The sequence below is a fragment of the Rhinatrema bivittatum genome, chromosome 2, assembly GCF_901001135.1.
Source record: "Rhinatrema bivittatum chromosome 2, aRhiBiv1.1, whole genome shotgun sequence".
In the NCBI taxonomy this organism is placed as follows: Eukaryota; Metazoa; Chordata; class Amphibia; order Gymnophiona; family Rhinatrematidae; genus Rhinatrema; species Rhinatrema bivittatum.
In genome coordinates, this window is record NC_042616.1 from 323279555 (window position 1) to 323296358 (window position 16804).

A 16804-nucleotide genomic window follows, 5' to 3' on the forward strand; every position below is an offset into this window, starting at 1 on the left:
TCTGATTTATTACTCCACTGGTATAACTTACATTTGTAATATGTCAGATTGTGTTGTGTCTTAATAGACAAGAAAGAATTCAGCTCTTCACTGGAAGTCATCAACCTGTCCTTGAAAGTTTGGGACAAGTTTCTCATATGTGTACGCCTCAAGGATGCAATTTGTTTGGTGAGGGTTTGTAGCTTATTGATCTTCTCCTTCTTTTTATTGCCTGAAAGGCTATAATGTATCTTCTCATCACATCCTTCACTGTGTTCCAGTAAGTTATGGGGTCACTTTCTAGTGTTGAATTAAATTCAGGGTACTCTTTAACCTCATATAAAAACAGACATTTTCCATTGTATAGACCTTTTCACTCCAGATACTAATTCCAACATGATAGCTACAATGGCATGGTCAGAGAAGGCAACATCAGATATACAGCTGGCTGAAAAAGTATCAAAAACTATTCCACTATTAAAATGTAGTGTCAACATATATATAAATTATATACATGTGAAAAGTGAGTGAAATATTTTTCATTTACATGTAAAATACACCAGGAGTCGATTAACTGTAGTTGCTGACACACAAACCCTACTCCAAATCTGGTTGATATTTTTCAGGGTTTTGGATTGCTTGCAATCCATCAGAGGGTTATCTCTAATATTAAAATCCCCTCCATGTATAACAGAGTAAACCCCCCCCCCAAAAAAAAGTCATTTTGGTTAACAGGCTAGTATAAAAGCTGTGAGAAAATTGGTTAGGTGCATAAATATTAGACAGAATCACCTTCATTCCCTGAAGTTAACTTATAGCCAACACAAATCTTCCATTAGAATCTGTTACTATTCGTTAAGGGGCGGATTTTAAAACGAGCGCGAACAGCCTACTTTTGTTTGCGCTCCAGGCGCAAACAAAAGTACGCTGGATTTTAGTAGATACGCGCGGAGCCGCACGTATCCACTAAAATCCTGAATCAGCGTGCGCAAGGCTATGAATTTTGTATAGCCGGCGCGCGCCGAGCCGCGCAGCCTACCCCGTTCCCTCCAAGGCCGCTCCGAAATCGGAGCGGCCTCGGAGGGAACTTTCCTTTGCCCTCCCCTCACCTTCCCCTCCCTTCCCCTACCTAACCCACCCGCCCGGCCCTGTCTAAACCCCCCCTTACCTTTGTCGGGGGATTTACGCCTCCCGGAGGGAGGCGTAAATCCCTGCGCGCCAGCGGGCCTCCTGCGCGCCGGGCCGCGACCTGGGGGCGGGTACGGAGGGCGCGGCCACGCCCCTGGGCCATAGCCACGCCCCCGTACCCGCCCCCAAACCGCTGCCGACACGCCCCCGAAACGCCGCGACGACCGGGCCCGCCCCCCGACACGCCCCCGACACGCCCCCCTCCGAGAACCCCGGGACTTACGCGAGTCCCGGGGCTCTGCGCGCGCCGGGAGGCCTATGTAAAATAGGCTTCCCGGCGCGCAGGGCCCTGCTCGCGTAAATCCGCCCGGTTTTGGGCGGATTTACGCGAGCAGGGCTCTGAAAATCCGCCCCTAAGGATGTAAAGAAGGAAAAAAAATCATTTCGATTCGTATTCATTTCGCCAGGACCCAAATTCATTGCATTCGTTTCATAGGGGGAAAAACCAATTTGTTTGATTTGTTGTATTCGTTTTCCGATTTCCCATTAAAGTCAATGGGGGAAGTATTTGCAGCCTATTTTTGGCTGCAGAATTAGGGTTTTCTTATCAATTCTGATGAAACTTCTGGGGAGCAATCATCAGTCATGGAAGGTAGCGGGGCCTTCGATCATGGATGTCTTTATTGTATGCTCATCAGGCACTGCCACTTGCTTGCCACTTTGCCTGTTGTGCTACCTTCAAGGGTTCATGCAACTGTTATCAGTGCTCTCTTTTGAAGCTGTGGTGTGTGTTTTATACTCTCGCTGCTGCTTTCAACCTCTGTTAAAGCACTCTTGCCTTTCCTGGTACCCCTTTGTCTCTTTACAGTGCCTTGGCTATTCATGCCACTTTGATGCCACTTTGCTACAGTCTAAGTACTTTGTAGCTCTTTTCTTGTTATGATGATTGCTCCCCAGAGGTTTCATCAGAATTGATAAGAAAACCCTAATTCTGCAGCCAAAAATAGGCTGTAAATACTTCCCCCATTGACTTTAATGGGAAAACAGACAACAAATAGAACTAATCAATGAATTGGTTTTCCCCCCAGTGAAACTAATGCAATAAATTTGGGTTCCTGTGAAACGAAAACCAAATTGAAACACATTTTTCCTTCTGCACATCCCAAGTACCAACCAGTTTCAATAATCAATTATGATATCAAATTGTTAGCAAAAGTCATGGCTCATTGATTGTCCCTCATTTTGCACACTATAATTTCCACTGAGCAAATTGATTACCAAGTGTCGCTCTTTGACAAAATCCATGTTCAAAAAGTATGGGTGTCCATGGACTGTTCTCTTAAAAAGAAATTATAATCTTTACTTATAAGTTTTGATACCAAAAAGGTTTTGATAGGGTTAGTTGAACATATCTTTTTGTTACTCTACATACTTATGGATTTTGGGGTGCTCTCTTGGATTATGTTTCTTTATTATACAACCAACCAAAAACAAAAATATTGATAAATAGGGAATTCTCAGAGGAGGGTTGCAAATTACCTTCTCTTCTTTTTCTTCTATCCCTAGATCCCTTCGTATGTAAAATTAGTTTGCATCCTGATATCCCTTGAGTTACTATAGGGGGCTTGATCTTTTAAGATTGATGCTTTTTTTAGATGATTTTCTTTTAAATATTACTAGACCCCTTGAAGCGCTATCATTATTTCTCCAAGAATTCTCTTCTTATGGTAATAATGCAGGCTTAAAGTTACACTCAGATAAACCTGAGACTATGCGCATAGGGCAATGGAATGTAAGGGTCTGGGAGGAGGATTTTCCTTTAAAATGGATAGAACACAAACTGAAATATCTGGGTGAGTGGCTCCTTAAAGACCAACTACAAGTACTAACCAAGGCTGCTTTGCAAAAATGATCACATTTAATGATTTTTGTTGGGAGGTAGGATGCAATTGTATAAGATGACCATATTTCCTAAGTGGTTATATGTTTTGAGCCTGCTGCCTTTGATTCTTAAGAAATTTGATTCACTAACATTCCACAAGGAAGTAAAAAATGTTTCTATGGAAAGGGGGGAAACCTAGAATATCTCTACATCAGATGATGGGCTAGTGGAAAAAAGGGGAGATATATTTATCTGATCTCAACCTATAAAACCATAAGGCCACTTTTAGATACCTGGGTGATTGGCTTATAAATACCTCATATTATTGAAATTCAGAGTTTGAGTTGGCTGTTCTGTCCTCATTAAAGCCCAGATTTTAAAAGAGCTACACGCGTAAATTTCGGAGTTTACACGTGTGGTGGGGCCTCGTGCACACCTCGTGCATTTTATAACAGGCCATGTCATGCATGTAAAGCCCGGTATGCACAGAACTGCCAGCCAAGGGAAAAGGGGTGGGCCGGTGGGCATGGTCTGGATGGGAGTAAGCTAGGACAGTACCATTAGCTGCTGTCCCAGGGAATCTAATAGAAAATGGCACCGGCCATCCATTGCTCCTTCCATGTGACAGGGGCCGACCAATGGCACCAGTAGCTCCTGTCACATGGTAAGGGTAAAGGGCCACTGGCGCCATTTTGATTAGTGGTAGCCGACGGCCCAAGAGGGAGAGATCGCTTCTGGGACCCTGCTGAACCACCAGGGCTTTTAGTAAGTTTTTTTTGGGGTGGGAATCAGGATGGTGGTGGGGGGGTTGTAATTAAGTTAATTTGAAGAGTTGGGTGGGGTTTTTTTTTTCCGGTTTGTTTCGTCAAAAATTGCTCAAAAATATAAAAACGACCTGCAGGAAAACAAAGTTTTCCACGAAGTTCCCGACCCGAAAACTTAAAACAAAGCACATCTCTAATATACATTCTCACACTCTCTCACATGCTCAATAACACACACACACACACACACACACACACACACACTTTTCTCTCTTCCCCCCAGAACACACACATTGTGGCAGTTTCCACCTTCATACACACAGCCAATGGGACAACTCCTCTTTCCTTTTGAGGCATGGACAGATGTTGCCCCTGCTTTTTTTTCAGTCACATGGGTGAATACTGCCCCTGATCCTTCTCTCTCACTCTTTCAGTCCCCTTCCTTTGTCCCTTCCCTCTCACTTATTCAGTCTCCCCCTTTCCTTTCCTTCCCTCCCTTCTCTCCCCTTCCCTCTCACTCACTCCTCCCCTCTTTTCTTCCTTTCCTTCTCTCCCTTAACCCCTGTCCCTCTTAGTCACTCAACCATCCCCTTCCCTTTCCTCCTCTCCCCCTCACTGATTCCTCCTCCCTTCTTTTCCCCCTCATTCACCACCTTCTCCTCACTCACAACCCTTCCCTTCCCTTTCACTTACTCAGTTCAACTTTTCAGTAAGAAAGAAGGGGAGAGGAAGGGAAGCAAGAGGAGCTGAGTGAGTGAGAACTTCTCACTCTTTTCCTTATTTATTTATTTTATTTATTTATTTATTTATACATTTTTATATACCGACATTAGATCAAAGATTCCTTCCTTTCCTCTTTACTGTCTATCTCAGTCCTTTCACCTCCTCTGACCTGCTGGCACCTCTTTGTCATCACCAGTGGTTTACTTCAGCCTGTGGGGAGTAAGGATCCCCTGGCACATCATTACCACATTGCTGTGGTTTTCTTCAGGTCTGCCTGCATGAGAATTGTGGTCTTGGCAGTACCTTGGGCTGCTTCCTTCTTCTTGGCTGATGGTGCCTGATGTTGTCTATAAAGCACCAGCAGCCAGGAAGGAAGGAGAAGCTGCACTCTTTCAGTGCATGGAGGATGAGTGAGGGGATCAGTGCAGTAGCAGTGGTATGGAAGTTTTTTGGGGAGATCATTTTCAGGAACTGGGTATCACTGCATATATTTATTAGAGATGTGGTTCGTTTTTCGCCCTATTTAGGAAATTTAACGAAATTTCCTAATTCGTTTCTGTTTCGGAGTATCCGAAACACGACATAAACGCCGTTATTTCGGAGCCCCCGAAACCGGAAACAAAATTTTCCCCGCAATTCGGGGGAAAATTCGTTTTCGGGTTTGCCTGGGGAGAGGGGGCACAAATTTTTTTTTTAATTAAAACCCACCCCAAACATTTAAATTCACTATAATACACCACCCCCCGATCCTTCCCCAAGACTTACGAAGATCCCTGGTGGTCCAGGGGGGTCCCGGGGTCCATTTTCCCTCCGTGCCCGGTGTGCTGTGCTGCAAGCCGTGCGCCTCAAAATGGTGCCGAATAGCCCGAACTACCATGTCACAGGGGCTTTCGGTGCCATTGGTCAGCCCCTGTCACATGGCCATCGGCGCCATCTTGTGCTCCTATCATGTGACAGGAGCTGACCAATGGCGCCGAAAGCCTCTGTGACATAGTATGGGCAAAGGCTATCGGCGCCATTTTGGTTACTGGCAGCCGAAAACGAAATCGCTTTCGGACCCTTGCTGGACCCCCAGGGATTATTGGCAAGCCTTGGGGGGGTCAGGAGCCCCCTCCTGACCCCCCCAAGGCTTGCCAATAGCGCCGAAAGCCCCTGTGACATGGTAGTTTGGGCTATTCGGCACCATTTTGAGGCGCACGGCTTGCAGCACAGCACACCGGGCACGGAGGGCACGGAGGAAAAATGGACCCCGGGACCCCGCTGGACCACCAGGGATCTTCGTAAGTCTTGGGGAGGGATCAGGATGGGGGGGGGGGGTTGTTATATATGTACGAAAATGCTTAAAAATGTTTTTAAATGCTTGGGGTGGTTTTTTTTTTCGCTTCGTTACCGATTCGTTTTTCGGTCCGGTTTCGGGTTTCTCGTTTCGTTTTCGGGCAAACGAACCGAAAACGAAACGAGAAGACCCGAATTATACCACGAAGTATTCGAACCGAAAAACGACCCGGTAGAAAAAAACGAAGCACATCTCTAATATTTATGCAGGTGACCAGTTCCTGGTGCCTACAGTTTCAAATATTGTTGAATCCACTGATTTGGTTAGTAGTTATATATCTAAAATGTGCTGGACAGATGCCAGTAGATTGGTTTTGAATAAAGCTGAAACTGAAATTCTTGGCATAGATAAGATGCTTGAGGGTTTGAGGAGTCAAATGATATAGCCAGTGCTGGGTGGTTGTGCAGTAGATATTTCAGAGCGGTCACTAGTTTGTTTGGTTATCTATTGGATTTGAGAGATATTCCGATTCAGAGTGAAAGTAAAAGTTGGAAAAGATTTCTAAAGAAAGGAACAATCAAGGTAGGTTGTTATCTTTTGTGACATTGTCATTGTCAAAAGTCACACTAATCTTTTTGTTGTTTATTACGGGGTTACTGTATCATTCAAAAGGAGTAATAGTGTGTTTGTCGGCAGTACAGTAAAGAGAGATATGTGTTTCTCTGTAAGAGTGATCTAAATAGTGATTCTGACTTTCAGCCAGGTACATCAGCCTTTGCTCTCTGACTTTTTGTGTGTGGATAGGGGTCAGTGTACTGTGTGTGTGACTCTAGCACAAACTGTATCACCTATTTATTGGTGTAAGTCTACATATAGTCAGCAAGTAGACAGCAGTGTGTAGCATCCATTATTTCTAAAATAAAATGACTGCAGCTGATCTTCTGAGCTGTTTGTGTGTATCCAAAATAGTACTAGGTACTACCATGGATATGCCCAGACTAGTGTGGATACATGTAACATTAAAAAAAAATCCCTAGCTACTATTAGTGGCAGCTTGATAAAGTAAAAGCAGTCAGCATCTCTAGTGGTTCATACCATTAGGCTACAGGTGGGCTGTTCTGCACACCCAGGGAATGGAAGAGACCCATATGTCATTCCATTTTTTAATGGTGATAAGGGAGATGATGGAGAGCTGGCAGCTAGGCTGAAAACACATGACTGTTGCTGGATTTCTTTGTTACAGAGGATGGCAGGAACATGATCAGGATATAGAAAAAGATGGAGGTTTAGAAGGGATCCAATGCATTGCACACATGCTGCACCTGACTGTAAGGCATGCCCTGGGGCTGGAGCTCCAAGGCATGCCCTGGGGCTGGAGCTCTAAAGGAGCTAATAAAGAGTTGCAGGAAAATAACAGGACATTTTCACCAGAGCATGACAGGAGGGCAGCAGCTCCATGAGAAACAGGAAACAGTGGAGTATCTCTGCACTGAATATTTCAATTAAAATCCCACTTTTCTGATATTGCAGAGGTTTGTGGATCAACAGATAGTTCTTCATGACATGCTTCTGCAACTGCAGAGAATCATTAATGGATATTCAAGAAGCAGAAGGTTTGAATCCTGAAGCCCTTCAAGGATGCCATGGAGAATATATGTTCAACAAGAGCCATCTTGAGTGAGGTCATCCTCATAGTCAATATCCACACATTAAGAAAGGTGGAAAGAAGGCAATACGATCACCAGGATAGTTAAAAGGGGAGGTGAAAGAGGCTATTTTAGCAAAAAAACCAAAATCCTTCAAAACTTGAAAGAAGGATCCAACAAAAGAAAATAGGATAATGCATAAGCGTTGGCAAGTTAAATGTAAGACATTGATAAGATAGGCTAAGAGAGAATTTGAAAAGAAGTTGGCCGTAGAGGCAAAAACTCACAGTAAAAACATTTTAAAATATATCCAAAGCAGAAAACCTGTGAGGCAGTCAATTGGACTGTTAGATGATCAAAGGGTTTAAGGGGCAATTAGAGAAGATAAGGCCATCACGGAAAGATTAAATTATTTTTTTGCTTCAGTATTTACTGAAGAGGATGTTGGGGAGATACCCGTATCAGAGAAGGTTTTCATGGGTAATGATTCAGATGGACTGAACCAAATCACAGTGAACCTAGAAGATGTGGAAGGCCTGACTGACAAACTGAAGAGTAGTAAATCACCTGGACAGGATGGTATACACCCCAGGGTTCTGAAGGAACTAAAAAATGAAATTTCAGACCCATTAGTAAAAATTTGTAAACTATTATTACAATCATCCATTGTACCTGAAGACTGGAGGGTGACTAATGTAACCCCAGTATTTAAAAAGGGCTCCAGGGGTGATCCAGGAAACTACAGACCAGTTAGCCTGACTTCAGTGTCAGGAAAAGTAGTGGAAAGTGTTCTAAATATCAAAATCACAGAACATATAGAAAGATATGGTTTACTGGAACAAAATCAGCATGGCTTTACCCAAGGCAAGTCTTGCCTCACAAATCTGCTTCACTTTTTTGAAGGAGTTAAACATGTAGTAGTAGTTGAACTAACTACTTCCCTTATCAATCTAGATGCCCCAGCTATAATCTTAGGTGACTTCAACCTGCACGTCGACAACTCCATATTATCACCCAACTGCAAAGTCTTACTCACAGCATACTCCGCTTTAGGTTTCACTCAACTAGTTAACAAACCCACACACAAAGCCGGACACACGTTAGACCTTATCTTCGTCAATACAGCAATCAAACTGGTCCAGCACCCCACCTGCACGAAGGTACCATGGTCAGATCACTCCCTCATAACTTCCTCATTCTCAATAAAAGATACCAGTCCATCTCGCATACCCTCACATTGCTTCACTTACAGGAAAACATGCACCATGGAAGATCTTAGCAATCACTTATCATCACATCTCACCCAAGTAGACTTCTCCAATCCGAACTCAGCGCTTTGATCTTGGAACAACATCACGGAATCAATAGCCAACAAGCTATGCCCTCTAACAACAAAAAAACCTCACCCCAACTCTTCCAAAAGACAACCATGGTTTACCCTAGAGCTAAGAAAGCTTAAACTACTGCTAAGACAAAATGAGGCTAAATGGCGTAAAAACCCATGCACCATCACTCTATCTACATATAAATCAACGCATCCAAGATCCACCACCTAATCTTCGACGCTAAAGCCCTCTTTAGCTACGTCTCTAACCTCACACAAATAAACCCATCAGAAATCGCTCTCAACCAAGCCAAATCTAAAGCGGAAGAACTAGCGCTATTTTTCAACAACAAAATCAGCAAACTTCTAACTCAGCTGCCCCCTAACACCACATCTACTTCAACTCCACCTCAGACCGCCTTCTAAAATACCCGCTTAGAAGAACTGGAACTCACTTCTTCCATTGAGATCCAAGGTATCCTATGGAAAATGAAACCATCTTCTCACCCTTCGGATCACATCCCCTCGAAATTGCTTCTATCAATTCCTGACTCCATCTCCAAATCCCTGTCAGACATCATTGTGGGAATTATAAGCTTTGCCAGCAAGCCATTTCAGGGTTTTACACTATCTTCCCTTCTCCCTGGCCTTGCCTGAATAAAAGCATCACTTGTGCTTAAGCCTCTCTGCCTAGGAAAGGATACCTGACTTCATGTATTTCTCTGGCTTATAATTAATCCTGATTGCCTGAAATAAGGGCTGGGTGTTCCCTAGTCAGAGGCAGGACAAAGTCAGGAGGTATAGATTTCAGCAGCCAATGAGATGATCCGTGCACACCCCCTGAGCCAAAGCCAATAGTGTAGGGACTCGTCTGTTGCTATGGGAAAGTAGCCAATCATGTAATGACACATCATCTGCCTTTGTATGAATGTACAATAAAAAGAAGAGCCTCATGAGGGCTCAGCCCTTCTCTTCTCTCTTCCTGCCTGCCATGAAAGCTGCCTCAAGTGTGTTCTATGCCTCCATATTCAACATCTGGTGAGCCCGACAGTGATGATAAACTCCATGCTCATTTCGGCTGGTCATAGCTTTAGGTACGTACCGTTCAACAGATTTGCAATCATAAGTATTTTTAAGGTATTTTTTAGTATTTTTAAAGTATTTCTCTGCAAATTTGTTCCCCACATTCGTGAGCATGGGCAGTGATTTGACTGTACAGCAGAGGCTACATGCCAGGGAGCTGCAGCAAATCATCAATAATCATTATTTCATCACCAGAAGAAAAGAAATAGCGCAAATCAGCCTGGGGGACTTAGAAAAATTAATAAGTGAAATAGCTTGCCGTTGCCCTTGGTATTCAATGGAGGCTGGAACTCTAAATACCCAGGACTGGATTTTAATTGGCAATTGTCTTCATATTTCTCCCAGAGCTCCCATAAAGCAAAGATTAATCTGGCAAAAATGTACAGAGGCCATCGAACACATAGAAAAACAAAGTTTAAAGACAGCAGTTTCAAACCATGTGCTTTTAGAAGCAGGCAGACTCAATCAGAATACCCTTCCCCCATCTTATGCTCAGTCTCCCTCAGAGACAGCAAATTCTTTGTATCAGCTCTCCATACCCACACCCAAGCCCATTCACACCTCTTTAGAAAAGCAGTCCCTGAGAACAATTGAGCCACAACCTGGCCTGGGTGGGGTGATTAGCATTGAATTTCAGCAGAAAGAAAACCTTACAGGAGAAGAATTATTAGAAGGACTTCAAGCCTTCCCCATCACAGAAAAGAACCATGAGCAAAGGGGGACAGAAAATGAAATAGAACATCTGGGGACACACACTCACATGGCTCCTGTGGCTTCCTCTGTGTCCACCTCAGAGAAAAGGCCCCAGGAAACTGAAAACACTGAGGTCAGAAAAACTAGCCTTCCTCCATCTTGCCTGCAACCCCCTTCCCCCACCAACCACTCCCTGTACCCCCATTTGCCATTGCCTGAGACAGTCATTAATTCTGCATCACCAATTTGTCCAGGTAAATTACCATCTCAAACCACTGCTCCCGGTAACAATTTATGTGCCGCGGTCAGCATGGGATTTCACCTAGAACATGGAAATCTCACAAGGGAGGAATTATTGAAAGGGATTCAAGCCTTTCCCATTACAGAAAGAAACAAAGAACTAGGTGTGGCAGCAATAGAGTTGAGTGCCATGAGCAGTGGCTATGCCCCCAGGTCTTCAAAGAAATCAGCGTATAAGACCTTGGGCCAGGCAGCTGCACTCCTGCATTACAAGCAAAGAAAATATCAATATGAAAAAAATGATTTAATTAGACTCCTGCGTTAAAAGCAAAGAAAATATCACTATGAAAAAAAAATGGTTTCTCTTAACAAACAGTACAGATTTGGAAACAATGGTTTCTATTGGTCTTCGATGTTCAGTTGCAGAGGGACTGCATGCTTAAGGAGTAGTTTCTATTTGAATTCAGTTACAAAAAATCTGCATACTTTGAGAGTATTTTCCCCCACAGAAAGTGTATGCACAGCCTTATGTTAAAACTGTACTGAAATTTGAACAATTGCTGTGTGAATTTCATGTGAAATGTTCACTTCTTGCAAAATTAATTTGGCTCACATTTAAAATGACTCCATTTCTCTGAGATTTAAGTTTATAGTTTGAATTGCTAGCGTACAGAACTTATATTTTTACTGTGATTCTCCCTTTCAGGACAAAGGTAAATTAAAATAGAATCTGTCTGCAAGGAATCAGCAAGTCTGCGAGGAATCAGCAAGTCCTTGCCAAGCCATTGTCTCTGGTTGATTTGTTAAACAATGCTATCTTTAAGTTCCTATTGACTGAAGGATTAATTCCTTGGGTGCCGTTCTTTTCTTTTGAGAAACACTGCTCCTCCCCCCCTTTACTGTCTTTCTGTTAACTCTTGCTTGCCACTCATGGGGGAGGGAGGGAGAACTTTTGAAAAGAAAGAAAAAAACTGGACTTAGTCCTGCAGTTTCTCTCTCTAGTTTCTATATGTTATAACTCAAATCTTTTCCCTGAACTTTCAATGCATTCCTGCACTAGCCCTTCGTCTCACTCTCTTTCTGTTAATCTTTTTACAAGTTATATTATATTATTGTTTTAATAATTCTGTTGTATAATAGTTTTTATTTTTCAGACCTACAGACCTTCTGTTTTAAGGACACTTCAGTTTTATTTTCTTTTTCAAAAAATTTATACAGAATTCTGAACCTTAAATTTTTACTGATAGAGGTTGCTACATCTAAAGCAATCCCTCCCAAGCCTTTTCTTGCAAATCCAAATTGATTTTATTAAATTGAATGATAGAATTGATTCTCCAAGGTTAAAAAAGTAAGACTTTCACTTTAATCCTTACCTTAATAAATTTTTGCTGTATGCCAGTTTTTGATATTTTCCAGATTTACATCCTTCCTGCCATGAGGAGATGTGAAGGTGAACACTTTGCAGTTTATTTTAACATTTTTCCAACGCCTTTTGACTTTTGACTTTTGATCCTTGATCTAATTTTGTTTTTGATAACTTTTTGATAAGATTTTTAGCTTAAATTATGTGTTATCTGTTGCCTGTCTTGATGCCAAGAAGACTATGAATGAACATTTGCAGAATGGATGAATATGTGTCAGTTTTGTGTAAATGAATATTTGCAGGATGAATGAATATGAATATATGTCAGTCTTGTGTAACATATGTTTAATGTAATGTCTAATATACTTGTCATTTGATTCTGCTTACTGCAAATGACTTTTCCTTTAAATGATTAATTTACATTTATTGCTATTTTACTGAATGAAAATTGATCACTGCATAAAAACTTTCTTGATAATGGGGTTACCCTCTGTTCTGAAAAATGGCTCTGCTTACTGCAGCCATTCCTTTGCATGAATGTTGTCAATAATTGAACATTAAATACTTATTTGGCATCCCCTACAACACCACAGGGCAAGCCATTGTGGAGAGAGCCAATCATACCCTTAAGAGCTCTGGACCAAACAAAAAGAAAAAGGAGGGATTGCCCCTGGATCTTCCCCCTAAGAAGGACTGGCTGAACAAGAACAAAGTATTGTTTAAATCATCTAAACATATCAAATTTAAGACCACAGCCATGAGTAATATTTATGGGACTAGGGTTAGTCACCCACAGCCATCAGTTTTGTATAGAATATTTAATGTCTGGTACGGTCCCGTCCCCTTATCAAAGGGACGAGGATATGTTTCTCTGCTTGCTTCCACAGGTATCAAGCCGTGGAAAGATGGAAAGGTGTCCAGGTCTACAGGACCCGATCCCAAACTTCTCCATGAGCCTCCACAGCCCTCAGAAGGACAGAGACCGGACTCCTTGCAAAAAGCAGCACCACATGACCTGGGGACAGATCAAGGCCCTATCCAACCAACCTGCACAACTCTTAGAACAGCAAGGCCTTGAGAAAACTCCAGAGAACTTATTAGCCGCCTTTTCTTGCCTGAATGCCAACTCATTAACAATTGTGTTCTGCACCCTCATCTTTTGCCTTATTTCTCCAGCTATGGCGATTTCAGAACAAGGACTCTGACAGAACAACATGTACATCCTCGATGCACAGAACTTTTCACACCTGTTGAATCAAACAGACTGTTGGATCTGCACACACATGCCAACCCAAGCCTGCGGAGAACGACTGATGCATGCTGTACCATTTAACCTTACAGTATGGACTAATTATCCTTTACAGAGAGATGTTTTCATTAACTCTCCAGTTAATAATACCATACTACACATCGGCAGCCGTATTCAAGAGACTGCCGCTCTTTGTTGGGACTATGATACAGGGGATGGGAAGGGGATTCAGGTGGGAAATATCCATATTGTAACTGAAACATTTGTATTAATCACTGAACACTTGCATAATTATACCACATATGTATGCAATTGGCAGATTTCAGGATGTGCAGTGGGAGACCCAAGCAAGTACAGAAAGTATAGAGGGGATGAAGGATTTACCTTTTGTAGTTATATAGCCCAAATGATAACCAATGACATGTCCACTAATCTGTTAGGAAACATATGGATGTTATGTGGGCGTAGAGCATATATGTACATTTCCCCAAGATGGAGAGACAGATGCACTTTAGGCTACATCCTCCCCTCATACTATGCAGTCAAAAATTTACCCAAAGCAAGGCTCCGTAACAAAAGGGAGGCGATAAATAATCCCATAGAAAAGTATACAGAAACTCAGATAGCTAGAAGCCTGTTTCCCCCAATGGGGACAGCTATGAATTACAGAGATTTACACATCCTAGCTAACTGGACTATTGCCATATTTAATCAGACAGTCCATGCATTAAAACTACTCACAACAGAAGTTTCTCAGATTAGAGAAGTAGCATTACAGAACAGCTATACCTTAGAAACCATTTTAGCCTTAAAGGGTGGTGTTTGTGCATTAATTGGATCTCATTGCTGTGTATACATATCAGACTATAAAGCAAACCTCATATCCATACTGAAACCTTGCTCTCAGCCCAGATATAAAGATGTCTTGTATGCTGCTTAATAGGGAATCTTGAGCCCTGCAGCGTTGGCACACCACCTGCACCAGCTCTGGGTGATGTGGAGATTCAGGAGCTCATCGGTGGCTGGCACACCACACCGAATCAGCTTTCTTCTCTCCATAATCCCCCTTCCCCTATTTCCAGCCCATACCAAGACATAACAGATTTCAGTAAGGGTCTAAAGCTTTATCGAGCTGCCTAAACAAAAACAGAAAGGGTGAGATGTGGGAATTATAAGCTTTGCCAGCAAACCATTTCAGGGTTTTACACTATCTTCCCTTCTCCCTGGCCTTGCCTGAATAAAAGCATCACTTGTGCTTAGGCCTCTCTGCCTAGGAAAGGATACCTGACTTCATGTATTTCTCTGGCTTATAATTAATCCTGATTGCCTGAAATAAGGGCTGGGTGTTCCCTAGTCAGAGGCAGGACAAAGTCAGGAGGTATAGATTTCAGCAGCCAATGAGATGATCCGTGCACACCCGCTGAGCCAAAGCCAATAGTGTAGGGACTCGTCTGTTGCTATGGGAAAGTAGCCAATCATGTAATGACACATCATCTGCCTTTGTATGAATGTACTATAAAAAGAAGAGCCTCGTGAGGGCTCAGCCCTTCTCTTCTCTCTTCCTGCCTGCCATGAAAGCTGCCTCAAGTGTGTTCTATGCCTCCATACTCTACACATCATAAATTGCTCAATAACACAAGGATCTTACCCAGATGACCTAAAATTGGCCTCTCTGAAACCACTACTCAAGAAACCTAATCTAGATCCTAATGACCCAAACAACTACCTACCGATCGCCAACCTCCCCTTCATAGCCAAGATTATGGAGAAATTGGTGAACACCCGACTCTCAAACTACATTGAAGAAAACAACCTCCTATTCCCTTCACAATACGGTTTCCGCAAAACACTAAGCACGGAGTCCCTCCTCATTTCCTTAACAGATCACCTCATCCTGGGCCTTGATAACGGTCAAGCCTTCGTACTGATCTTACTGGACCTTTCTTCAGCCTTTGACACCGTCAATCATTCCCTACTCATTAACCAGTTAGCCTCCATAGGTATCTCAGGCACAGCACTATCTTGATTCATATCATTTCTCAGCAATAGAGGTTACAAGGTCAAGATACAGAACAAATATCCTCTCAACACCCGTCGTCAGTAGGAGTCCCACAGGGGTCCTTCCTGTCTCCTACTTTATTTAACATTTACCTTATACCGTTATGCCAACTTCTCACCGACCTCAACCTCAAACACTACCTTTACGCGGACGATATCCAGGTCCTGATACCCATTAAGGATTCCTTCGCAAAAACTCTGGCTTACTGGGATACATGCCTTCAAAAAATTAAACTCCTCCTCACCAGCCTAAACCTGGTATTAAATTCCGGCAAAACTGAACTCCTGCTCATCGCCTCAGAAAACAGCACCATCACCTCTGCACAACAAGCCACGCCAACAATCACACAAGTGAGAGACCTAGGAGTCCTAATTGATAATCGACTGAATTTCAAAGCCACTATTAACAAAACCACCAAAGACTGTTTCTACCAACTACAAGTGCTGAAAAGAATTAGACCTCTTTTCCATGCCCAAGATTTCAGAACCATTCTCCAAGCAATCATTTTTTCAAAACTAGACTATTGTAACACCATCCTACTGGGCCTTCCTGCTTCATACACCAAACCGCTTCAGATGGTGCAAAATGCAGCTGCACGAAATCTGACAAATACCAGGAGAAGAGACCACATAACCCCCATTCTAAAGAGCCTCCATTGGCTACCTATACACTTTAGAATAATATACAAGGCCATTCTTACCACATACAAAAACATCCACCAACTGGCTCCCATTGACCTACAGATCCCTCTCCGACTACACAACTCTTCAACACCGACAAGAGATGCATACAAGGGATCGCTACAGGTACCACCGTCCAAATCTACCAGACACTGCACACTAAGAGACCGGGCTTTCTCTACAGCCATTCCACCGTTATGGAACTCCATCCCCTCAAATCTCAGAACAGAATCATGCATCTCAACCTTCAAAAAAAGACTAAAGACCTGGATATTCATACAAGCTTTCCCGGACACCAATTGATCTAACACCTCCAAGCCACCCCTAATCTCCACCTACACCATGGTTAACCATATCTTCTATCATTTACCTGTGTGAATTAATAACCTGTCCTTTCTCTTCCTTCTCAGCCAAGTTCTTATCACCCTGTTATATGTAACTGCCTTTTCAGCACCATTGTTATAGTTATGTTTACTATGCACCCCTGTTTTATGTGAACCAGCATGATGTGACTGCTGTCTCGAATGCCGGTATATAAAAATCTGAAATAAATAAATAAATAAATAAATAAATAAATAAATAAATGTGGATAAAGGTGAACCGGTAGATGTAGTATACTTGGATTTTCAGAAGGCATTTGACAAAGTTCCTCATGAGAGGCTTCTAGGAAAAGTAAAGAGTCATGGGATAGGTGGCGATGTCCTTTCGTGGATTA